General features: G+C 37.9%; 1 pseudogene across 1 annotated transcript in view; it reads right to left on the bottom strand.

The window, feature by feature from the left end:
• The window catches only part of LOC147646969 (receptor expression-enhancing protein 3-like), a 31,091-nt pseudogene that overhangs the window by 18,008 nt on the left and 561 nt on the right, over positions 1 to 12,522 (bottom strand). The window contains exons 2-3 of the transcript XR_015281752.1: positions 5,554 to 5,803; positions 2,516 to 2,610 (exon numbers count right to left, since the gene is read on the bottom strand). The product of XR_015281752.1 is annotated as a receptor expression-enhancing protein 3-like (transcript). The remainder of the gene's footprint in view (positions 1 to 2,515; positions 2,611 to 5,553; positions 5,804 to 12,522) is intronic.

Genomic DNA, 12,522 nt, shown 5'->3' with positions numbered 1-12,522 from the left:
CTCAACCAAACCTGTAGAGATTTTGTGGGATTTTTGTGGAATTGTGTGGGATATTGAGGTGATTTAGGGATCTTGAGGGATTTTTCATGTATTTTGTGGGAATTTGTGGAGATTTGGTGGGATTTTTCTAGAATTTGGTCGTGTTTTGAGAAGATTTAGGGAATTTTGTGGGATTTTGTGGGAATCGGTGGAGATTTTGTGGGATGTTCCTGTGAATTGGTATGGTTTTGAGAACATTTAGGGAATTTTGTGGCACTTCCCAGGAATTCTGTAGGATTTTTCTGGAATTCTGTGGAGTTCTGAACAGACTTGAAGAATTTTGAGGAATTTTTCTTAGATTTTGTGGAAACTTGTGGAGGTTTTGTGGGATTTTTGTGGAATTTTGTGGGATATTGAGGCGATTTAGGGATCTTGAGGGATTTTTCATGTATTTTGTGGGAATTTGTGGAGATTTGGTGGGATATTTTTCTAGAATTTGGTCGTGCTTTGGGAAGATTTAGGGAATTTTGTGGGATTTTTCCTGGAATTTTGTTGGATATTGAGGAGATATTGTGGGATGTTTGTGGAACTTTGAGGGACTTTTCTGTTGAAGGACCCCCGAGCTGTTCACCAGTCTTCACAGAAGTAATTGTGAATGCCCTTTATTTCTATTATTAACACACCTTTTATAGGGTTCTACAGGGTCTGCGGGCAAAGCAAGCTACTATTGGCTAAGACACACAGTTTACGTATTTTCCCCTACAGGCAAGGATATTGTTTTGCTTTACTCTCTCTTCTGCAGGCAAGTTTCAAGGATTTTAGCTCTTAACATCACGACTTATTTCAAAGGCTTGTTTGTGCAGACAGGTCTTTACTAATATATAAAATATATCAACAATTCCCCCTTTCTCTTTTTGCACAAACCAGGCTTTGGATAAGATAACACACAACTTAGACTGTCATCTCAATTAACATTATAAATAAAGTCCGTCCCCCTTCTAGCACAAGAGACCTCAACCATCCGGTGATGCCCCAGCTGGCGAACCAACTTCCAATGGTGTCACTATCTTCTTTCAGGGCATGTAACCCATTCTGTAGCTGTTGCAGTTTCTTATGGATGGAAGCTGAATGATCAGTAAGATCCAAGCAGCACATGCCTTCAATCTCCCCACAACCACGTCCCTGTGCCAAGAGCAAAAGGTCCATTGCAGCTCGATTTCATAATACTGCATGACATACACTACTCACATCGGCTGAAAGCTCACTTAACCTTGTGGATGTTAAGTTCAATCCTTCCTTAGTCCAGCAAGCGAGCCTTTTTAGGGTGGCTAAACTTTCATTCATTCAGGCTTCGCTTTGACTGTTCGATGTTCTTCATTTTGCTAGCTATATTCAGCAATTGATGTAAGCTTGGGTGGAAAAAGATTAAGTTTCCCAAGATAACAGGGTCTTCTATGTGGACTAGCAGGAATCCCATTCCATGCCCTATCCCCACAGATTAGGAAATTGGAACTAGGTAATCGCTTTGATAATTGTCTTGTGAGATTGCACCCCGAACAAAGGCTTTACTTTCAATGGTAGTAATGAGATCAGCTATAGGGTTGACTGCAGCTCAGGGCTACATTACTTTGTTAGAATGACTTTTTGTCAGGGGTTCAAACATTATGCATCCACCTGTGGTATTGGTGGAACTTAACAAATCTAATTCTTCTGGGGGTTGTAACATTGAGAACTTTGGTAATTTTTGCTTGCCAACAGGCTTCAGGTTGTCTTAATGTGAAGCCAACAGTGCAATTGCACTCTTGCAACATTGCCAATCGATTCAGTTGAGTCTCATTACTAATTAAACCTTTAAATGCTGGAGGATCCCATTCAGGGACTCCTACGAGACAGGTGCGAAAGGATCTCCAGGGGTGGCTAGGCTCAAATACATAGACCTTTGGCCAGTTCAATGTGCCAGTGACCCATATGTTCTGCCGCTTTTAGATGTTAGTTAGCAGACAGTTGGTTGGGACTATACACAACACAATTACCATAATCAGTTTGTTCCATGTAAATGACATATTTGCAAACTTACAGCTAAAACTTCAATCGTTAAATGAACTTTCAAAGATGCTTACACTGACTCTTGAAGGGGGAATACTTATACTTTATCCTAACATAACAATTACTACACAGGCTAAACTTGTTATCTTAATCTATTATCTACCTTTAACACACGTGCTCTGGTATATATGTAGTCTAAGCGTGAAAGCAATTTGCTAAAAGGGTAAACACACAACTACAATTTGCTTTATATACAGTTAAATGGAGTCTTTACACTTTTTTTAGATCTTCCACAGCATTTCTCCAACATGATTCAGTCCTGGAACGTTCACTGCTCCCGTGATGTCAGCTGGCAGATGATCGGTGACTGAGGGCTTTGATGTTCAAGTTGTTCTTCAAAACCTTCTAAATCTTAAAACAAAGGATACCTGAAAAATTGGTAGAGACACAACACCATAATAACAACATAAAATTTCTGTTGGTAAACTACCTGTGTAGTGTTCAGACAAAACTTTGTCCTGACAGGTCTACTTCTGATCCAGGTCGAGTACCAAGGCTTTGTGATGACTTCTCTGTTCACTGGATCTCATGTGTTCAGAGGCACACAGTCTGGTCAGATGGACAGGTGACCTTTTTGAACCTGCCAACAAAACACAGACACTTCTCCCCTTGAAGTTAATGAGTTACACTAACTAAATGCTTTTAAGGCATCAATCTCCCCCGTTTTCTTAAAAAGAATAAAATGAGATGTACTTCTGTTATAAACATCAACATCAACACAAAACCATATACACAATTAATAAGAACTTATACCAGTTAAAAATCAATTAAATAATAAACATTATTAATAACATATGTAATATAAAACTACTATTAATTACTAAAACACTGCACTAGCATCCCATAGTTAGCAAACAAATAGAAAGAAAACAATCAGTGAAGGATTGGGTAATCACCTCCGGAAATGATTCTCCAAGCTCACTTCAAAATTGATCCAGCTGTCATATCAATAGGGTCAAATTGCTGAGTCAAAAAGTGACTCAAATACTGATTTGGGACAGAAAACATCTGGATCTGATGGCAAACCTTCCCTCCAGGTAAAGTCAAGGCTTGGCCAGGGCCTGGCTTTAAACTGGAAAGATGCCTCTTAACATATTTCTAGAACAAGGTTCTCAATAGTAGCAGCTATGAGATGCTTACAGCACAGCAAACTGTTAAAATACATTTGTACAAATCAAATGATCAGAAGCCTTAGGTACCAGATCAATTAAACCATGCAGCAGTTGGTTTAATCTGCAGCCTCTCCTATGGCAGCTGATCCTCAGCAATGATACATCTTCTTAAAATTCTGGAAACACTGAAAAATAAGGAAGCTATAACAAACAAAACTGCAGAGATTGCAACAACCAATAGAGCTCCTGGTGAAGTCAAGGGTGTCACAGACTGCATTCACTTCTATCCACAAGCAGGTGTTCACCAGTGTTCCATCACTGCTGTTTCAGTTGTGGCTGTCTTCATATCTCTAGGAAAATAACTATACTTTGCAGTTTAAACAAGTGTCTCCAATAAAACATAAAACAATTTAAATTAAACAATATTTAAACCTACCAATAATTATATATGATAAAAGGAAATAACAAACTTAACCTTAAAAGAATATCTAAGTTAGAAAACTTAACTTAAAAACATTCAAGCCTAAACATTATAAAACTTAACTATCCTTAATTCTATTAAGACTTAATCTATATTAAATAAAAACATAATATTATTCTGTTAGTACAAAAAGCAACTAAAAGTTTGATATATACTTTTTAAACACAATATAACAGTAACATGAATTCACTATAAAGATTAAAAGAATGTAACAAATACATCACAATTCTATGTCATCTAGCTTTGAGAATAACCCACAATAACTGCAAATGTTACTAAAAATACTTATTCATAACAGGAATTTGCCTAGTATATGCTTAAATTGGTTAGGATGTTAAAGTGCAGTTTTTCTAGAGAAAAACCACAACAACACAGGATTTGGCAAGTTGCCATTTAGCTTTTGTAGCACTTTTCAAAAGTACTACATTTACATTTTTTCAGAAACATCAAGTCCAATTCTTAAACTAAAACCCCAAATCCAAATTGGTGTATATGCAGTTATATGTGTTTTATATAACTTAAAAGAACTTACATTAAAATTACCTTATTAAAATTGTAGAAAAAACAAGCAAATAGATAATATATACTTTAACTTAACTTTGTCTTGTACAGTAAAGTTCTCTTAACTAATTATTTTTTAAACCACAAATCTCTTCTGCAGATAACATTAATTTGAAGGTTTTCCTAGAAGCTGTAAATCACACCATATTTTAAACTTGGGTTCTAAAACAAATTATTGCAAGGCAACTTCTGTTAAACACCTTTTCTTTCTTTTTTTTTTTTTCTTTCTTTTTTTTCACTTTCAAAGAATCACAGTAACTTCTCAGTAAAATCCTAAAAACTGCAATTGCATAAACTCATAATTACTTAAAACACAGAATTAACTCTAAAATGGTATATAAAAACATTTTGAAAACCCAATAAATTATGACTTTTTAACAAACTGGGTATTGTCCGGGTGCTTCTTCTTAGAGAGGGAGCGGTGGGGTGGACTGCCCACTCTGCTGCTGCTGCAACTCTGCTCTTATGTTCCTTTACATTCTCTACATACTCTTGCATCTAGGAAAAACGGAGAGAAAGAAAAAAAACCTCACAAAGTTAACTTTAACAAATGCAGTTTTTTCTCTCAATCTCTCTTGTTCGCAGATAGGGGAAAAAAGGGCACGATTTTACAAAAGCAGGCGATTTTACACGTAAAGTCTCTCATGGCCAGGTGCTAACAACAGCGATCATTGCAGCTTATCAGCGTGGCCTTGGAACTTTTCTTGCTGCTGCTTCTACCCCCAGGGTGCCTTTGTTCTCACAGAGCCCACATCTGTGCTCCCCCATGTCCCCCTGGTTCGGGTGGAAACCAATCTAAATTTGGCTTCTTTTTTTCCAGGGTGGTAAAGATGGAACTTAAATAAGATTGTAATGCTAAAAGTGACTCCAAAAATGAAGCAAATATTTCTGGATGTATCACATCCTGCCATAACTGAACAGATTCTGTTCGTTGTTTCAGCGTTCGCTGTGGAACTTTTTTCTCATTATTTTCTTCTCTTTGACTCTCCCTCCCTCTTTCCAAGGGCAGCATAGATAGGATTCCTTGCCCAGAAGTGGGAGGTAAAGGCATCTGCCGCTGTGACGCAGGTAGAATTACGGGGCTCACAGCCTCAGCATATCTTGCTTTTCTGTCTTTTAAGGTATTAATTGCAATCTGCCAAGTTCAACCGAGAGACAGTGTCCTTGCTCTTTTCTGTAATTGCCATTTCCCATATCAGAGCCGATATATCAGTCCGTTCTTGCACCGCAAAAAGCAGTGTGAGCACTGCAAATGCCCATGACAATTAGCCCATATAATGAGCATATCCAGGTCCTTTTCCTGGGCTGCTTTGCCTCGTTTAACGAGGATGCAGAGAAGCAGTTTTTTAACTGCCGCAAACTCTGCCTCCATGCTGACGGCCACCCGCAAGACGGAAGGTTGTGGCCCTTCTACCACGTCCTTGCCTTCCTGGGCCACCCCCAGCAGCCTGACTTTCCACGTCCTACCGCTCAGCGTTTCACCGCGCTCAGGCTGCTTATCCGGTGCTGATCCAAGCCCGCGACGTCTAATGCCCAGATCCACTCCGCTGACTCCAAAGCCCCTCTGCCCACAGGGGTGTCTCTGGTCGGAGCGCCAGATGTTGAAGGATACGCGAGCTGTTCACCAGTCTTCACAGAAGTAATTGTGAATGCTCTTTATTTCTATTATTAACACACCTTTTATAGGGTTCTACAGGGTCTGCGGGCAGAGCAAGCTACTATTGGCTAAGACACACAGTTTACATATTTTCCCCTACACACAAGGATATTGTTTTGCTTTACTCTCTCTTCTGCAGGCAAGTTTCAAGGATTTTAGCCCTTAATATCAGGATGTATTTCAAAGGCTGGTTTGTGCAGACAGGCCTTTACTAATATATAAAATATATCAACACTTTTCAAGAATTTTGGGGGATTCTGCAGAGAATTGACGAATTATCACGAATTTTTCATGTATTCTTTGGGAATTTGTGGAGATTCTGTGGGATTTTTGTGGAATTTGGTAGAGTTTTGGAATGATTTAGGTCATTTTGTGGGATATTTCTGGAATTTGGTGGGGCTTTTCAAAAATTTTGTGGTATTTTGAAAAGAGTTAGGGAATTTTGTGGTGTTTTCCTTGAATTTTGTGGGAAACTGTGCTGATTTTATGGGGCATTTCTGGAATTTGGTTGAGTTTTCAGAAGATTTAGGGATTTTTGTGAGATTTTTGTGGGACTTTCTGGGAATCGGTGGAGATTTTGTGGGACATTCCTGTGAATTGGTAGGGTTTTGAAATGATTTAGGGAATTTTGTGGGACTTCTCTGGGATTTTGTGTGGTTTTTCTGGAATTGTGTGGGATTCTGAGGAGTCTTGAAGAATTTTGAGGAATTTTTCTTAGATTTTGTGGAAACTTGTGGAGGTTTTGTGTGATTTTTGTGGAATTTTGTGGGATATTGAGGCGATTTAGGGATCTTGAGGGATTTTTCATGTATTTTGTGGGAATTTGTGGAGATTTGGTGGGATATTTTTCTAGAATTTCTAGAAGGTGAAAACAATCTGTGCTGAAAAAAAGTTCTGGTTTCTGTATGTAACTCAAAAATTATTTAGCATGTATGCTGAAGTGTTATGTCTGCTGGTGTTCAAATTGTTCCTAATTGATTTATAGGAAGGTAGAGAGTAAAATTCTTCTTTGTAGCATAATTCATGCTGCTAGTTTTTTCAACTCAATCTAAGTAACTCACATTATATAATTAGATAATTAGTGCTGCACACATCTGATGTCCTTGAAGACCCATAAGTCATAAGAAAAATAAGTTTTTTAAGCTTACATAATGTGCTTAAAAATTTACAATCCCAATGATGGATGGATCTTACAATCAGAGAAGCCTCTGACAGAATGGGTTAGTGCATTATGCAGAATCAAACCAAGAAAGTGTTTTTTTTAACAAGTGCAAACATTCTTTCTTTCCTTCTTTCCTGATACGACTTCTGTCATGTCAAGAAAAGGGTTTATTCTCAAGAAAAAACAAAATAAAAATATATCTCCTTTCATAAAACCTGTATTTAGCTGGATAAGTAGGCAAAAAAGGGGTATCAAAGCAGGTAGACAAAGAGAAGTGTTGCACTGTATTAGGAATGGAGAAGTGATGACACTGACTCTCTAGCTTTAGTTGCAAAAGAGAACACTTTTTATTCTTACAGATCTTCTTTTATAGACAGGTCTGAGAAGGTCCGGAAACGTAAAACTCTCACTGGTCATTAAACCAACACATCACCATCACTGGACAATTAGGAGCAGCAACCCTTGACCGTCTCTTGCAAGTAAACAACAAGGAGACAAACAACACCTGCAAAGGTTGTTTTCCTTCTCTAAGGACTGTTTGAATTCCTCCTTATGATTTCTCAGGCTAGAGTGTGAAAGTTGTGTACTTGACTTACCCACAGGCTCAAGCTAGTGCCTGAAGCCTAAAAATCTCTTATTTGACCACTGTCCGTTCCCATCAAGAAGCAATGCAGTTGAGAAAACAAGCTGTATCTGCAGTGCCATCTGTAGTGTAACTACATTTAAGCCACCTGTTCTGGGTTTTTGATCATGGACATGTATCGACACACCGTATCTCTTCTGAGCAGGTTTTCATGTTTCAGACATGCTGTATTTGCAATCACAACAGAGGTTCTCATACATGCAGACCATAGTCAAGTGAGGGGATTTTAAAGTAGTATTAATAGTGTTATGCTTATTTTTCATTATATACATTCTCAATTCCAGGCAAAGAAGAATTTTTTTTTGAGTAGAAGTCTTTCTACCTACTTTGTCTACCTACAAATATCTCCTAGCAGGAGTCTTTTGTAGCTATTCTAGCTAATCACCTACTATGACAACATTCATTCTGTCTATCCTTGTGAAATCTTTTCTATTAAGCTTTATAATCTTAATCTTTTGGTATTAAATGCTAACAAACTTCGTTAGTAAGAAAGTGAAGTCAGTATGTTGTGTATCAAACACACAAAAAACGGTGTGTTTGCCAAAACCTGATCACTGCCATCAGCAGGATAAAACAGTAATGGGGGAACTTTAGAAACAAAGAATAAATTAATCTTGAAAGCAGTATAAAAGAATAATGAAAATTCATAGCGAGAATCAGAGACCTTGGAGTGGAAACAGGAGCCATCAAAACTTGATTCAACACTGCCAGAATTTGCCCCACCAGCATAAACTCTTTGCTTTGGCCAGCAAGATCAAATTCCCTCTGAGACACCATGAGCTCCCTGCTCTTCAGCTGATGGGGCAGCAGTTCAGTCAGCAAAAAAACCAGGGACACCCACCTCGGGTTTGTCTGTGCACAAGAACTCATGAGGTGCTTTCTCAACAGCTTGTGAATTAATAGGTTATAGAGAGCAACACAGACACCTGTAAGTCTGTAGCATCCATGTCTTACAGTACAAAATGCAAGCAGGGTAACCAGTGCTTTTGAAGGAGCAATGGTGCTTGTAAACCAGACATCCTTTGAAGATGCCATGGGTGTGATGGTAAGTCTGTGATACCTGTCTCTGTGTGTGTTTATGATTATAAATTTTTGGATACTGCTTATTAAAAAATATTTAGACATTTTTAGGTGGTTGATAGATTTTGAAAGTGTGTTGCGTTGTGATTTATATGTTGTATTACTGATATTGACCCTGAAAACAATTATGATTGCAGGGTTTTTTAATGTCATTTATAAATCTAAAATTTGTTTCTGTCCTGATTAAGTTTAAACTAAATAAACTGAGAATTTTTTCTCTTTGATGTAGTATTGCATCAATTTTCCACTTAACTAGCTCTGAGGACTTTTAGTCTGAGTTTACTGATAGTATAGCTTAACCTTATACTGTTATGAAGTCTTTTCAAGTTGTGCTACCAGACACCAATTGTTTGTACAGGTATGGTCCAAAACACTGTAATTCCAACATGAACACTAGGAATATGTAAAAGCAGCAAGCTCCTCATTCCTCAGGCCATTTTCTGTGTTTTGAAATAAGAGCATGATGAGGATGGAATACAAACTGCTGTCCTTTGTTAAAAATCTTGGAAGTCTGTCCAGTTGAAAGGTGTAATTGTAAGGTGATACTTTTTTTTTTTTGCTTCTTTTTCAATAAATAGATGAGGAGGACATAGCTGTCAGCAGTTAGATAAAAAAAAAACATCTAGGAAAAAAGTGAAAGTCTGCATCATGTTAAAGACATGGAATGTGGAAATACCGTAAGTAATATAGTTGAAATTATTTATTTACATGAATTTCAGAGAACCTAGGGCAATAAGGTACACTGTCTTAGAAATGGAGTCCAGGCAAAACTTTTATTTTTAAGAATCCTATTTTAGTTTTAAACAGAGTGACTAAGGATACAAAACACAATCACATACATGGATCTTAATGTAAGTGGTAATAGAGGACAAGGAACAGGAACCTCAGTATGAAACAAGGAAACATCCAATATGAAGGAAGCCTCTTTCACTTTTAGCATCTTTATTCCTTGCACATCATTTTCCTAAAACACAAATGGCTCTTTGACTAAAAGATTAGAAACTTCTGAAAGTATTGATGAAGTGGCTTCCCTCGTATTGGATGTTTCCAATATGAAGGAGGCCACTTCATCAATACTTTCAGATATTTCTAATATCATTCTAAAGAATAAAAGTACTGGAGCTCCTGTTGAATAGCAATCAGGTGTAAATTCCTTCAGGGACTCCAGATGACATACAATTCTGAAGGCTGCTTTCTAATTGGAACAGTTCTTGAACTGCCCGTCATTTGCTTAGAGATTCAAATTTCTGTAGCATCCTTTACATTTCAAGCACAAATCCTATCCTCATATTTAACTTGTTCTAGCTTCCACGTAAACCTGATCTTCCCAGCAAAAACTGGGCCAAATAATCAACCATCAGAAACACCTGCAAAAACATAATTAATAGAATTTATGCATAGTATTTTGTCAGAGTTGTAGCTAGCCTGTAGCTGCCAAATAAATTTGACTATATCGAACCCCCAAACACAACCAGCCTAGAAGCAAAACAAGTCCTGAGATGGGGCAGGGATGGGTTAGATTCAAACCCAAGCAAGGACCTCAGTCAATCACATTCAATCCAGAAAGCAGACATATCACTGGTCAAAGAGCTGGCCGGTGCTAAAACTTCAGCCAAGCAGTTGTCTAGACCTGGGAGTTTTCAACCTACTGTATAAGTATGTTCCAGACAATAAAACGGGCTGTTCGTTGAGGACCCTTGAGATTTCATGTAATTTCTGTCTCCAACCAACAACCCCTAACATAATAGTATTTTGTATATTTTCATGCATTATTCAGCTTTCCACTGACAATAGATCTGTGCTTTCATTTCTGTGGTTTATGTTTCACCCTATTATGTTATCAGGTGGTCTAAGTCCAAGGAGCAAAACTATAGAATCACTGAAATGTGGAATAATAGAAAAGTCTACAGTGGAAGGGATCTCGGGAGATCCTCTGTCTGAACTCTACATTAAATCACCCAGTGCTCTGTAAAACACAGTCCTGTATTTTTCCAGCAAGGGATATTCCATCACTTCTCTGGACAACTATTCCAACAAGTAATTGTTCTCATGGTGAATGAAGTATTTTTCTTAGTCTAGGTAGAATTTCCCTTGAAGTAACTTGTGCCCATTTTCTGTTATTACTGTAGATCCTTGTGAAGACAGTATCTTTACCTTCTCTACAAGTACCTTGGGACAACCAGATTACCTAAGTCTCCTTTTATTTCCTAGGCTAAAGTTTCTCCAGTTGTCATGGTCTTCAAGACTGTGCTCATTTTGGTGGGCTTTGATAGGACATCTGTAGTTGGGTTCTTTTCCCCCTTGGACTGAGATTGATGAGAGAGAGGCAGTTTTCTCTAGTTCAGACTAGGTTGTTTATTCTTCTCTTATCTGCATTACATGCATACAAGGTACAAGGAGCTACATGCACTAAGATAGAAAGGTGCAAAATGGCTAACAAAGATCTTCTTCAAGGTTTTTTATATGTCTGTTTACCCAATTAACAAATGACAAGTAAATTGTTTTTCTTAGTGACCCAATGGCCCAACACCTGCATGCTGCACTGCAGTATTCTCTATCCAATCACCTACTACTACCCAAAAACCTCTAGAAGAAGATGAAGCAGAAAGAAGGACAAGAGACAACACCCTAAATCCTCCATTTTGTCTACTGTTCTCTAAACTAGTTTAAACTCCAAACTTTAACTTTTTCACCCAGTGACTTAAGAAAACTTTCTAATCTACACACTTACATTTTTAGTTTTTCTATTTAACAGTTGATTTCAGGGTGTTATATGAAATTCAGTGTTTTCTTGGATGTCAGAGCCAGGTATCAGAGATAAGGACACACTCTCTTTGCCTCTGACTCCAACAGGCTTCATAAGACTATCTCAAAGTTTACAAAGACTCTCTTGAACAGCGGAAAACAACCTGGACTTCTGCTTGTCACCATTTTACATACCTGTAAAATCCTTGTTATTCTTAACACCTTTTGCCAGTTTGAGAGACACCTGAGCTCTGCCTTGCCCTTGTGGGCCACCACACTTGCTGAAACCCGGGTAAACAGCAAACAGAAAGTAAGCGCAGGCACATGCTGGTTATGCGTGAAGCCTCTGCCCCATGGGTCCCTCTGAAGCACATGATGAGCCCTGCCTCGCCCCTGTCCCTCAATATTTTCCATACGTGGTTTGCTTAGCTCATGAGTGTAGCTGCTACCTCACACTGCTCTCACTACAAAGTTTAGGAAGAAATCACCGTCCTTTTTTGCTTCCCAGCTGATGCCTTTTTACGTATAAGCTCTTTTAAACAGTGGAGTGATTCTCAAACACCAATCTGCTAGAGTGGGAAAACTAGGGAAGGAAAATTCCAAATTTGTTGCTTGTAAGCTAATGGAAGCAGAATAGAGACAGGGCAGAAAAGTACATGTACATTTCTGTACCAGACAAGAAAACAATAAAAATAAATTGGTCTTTCTGTCAAAGAGAGACAGCTAGAAATAACTATTCTGCCTTGCTGATGGCAGATAACACATCACATTATAGTGGCAGTATAAGCAGATGGAACCTAATTATACACTTTAGAATAAACTCTCATATACCAAATTAAACCAATTCCAGACAATCTTATACACTTTAAACTATAAACCTGTTAATATAACATATCCTTTTGCTTTCACTTTTTTGATCAAGATATTTGTGAAGATTTCTCTCTCCAACATAACTTTAATAGATGATAAATTAAAGTATTCAAATATGCAAAGTGC

The sequence above is a fragment of the Cyanistes caeruleus genome, unplaced genomic scaffold, assembly GCF_971803275.1.
Source record: "Cyanistes caeruleus unplaced genomic scaffold, bCyaCae1.hap1.1 HAP1_SCAFFOLD_74, whole genome shotgun sequence".
Taxonomy (NCBI): Eukaryota; Metazoa; Chordata; class Aves; order Passeriformes; family Paridae; genus Cyanistes; species Cyanistes caeruleus.
The sequence above is the reverse complement of the archived record's forward strand: the minus strand, read 5'-3'. Positions and strand labels throughout refer to the sequence as shown.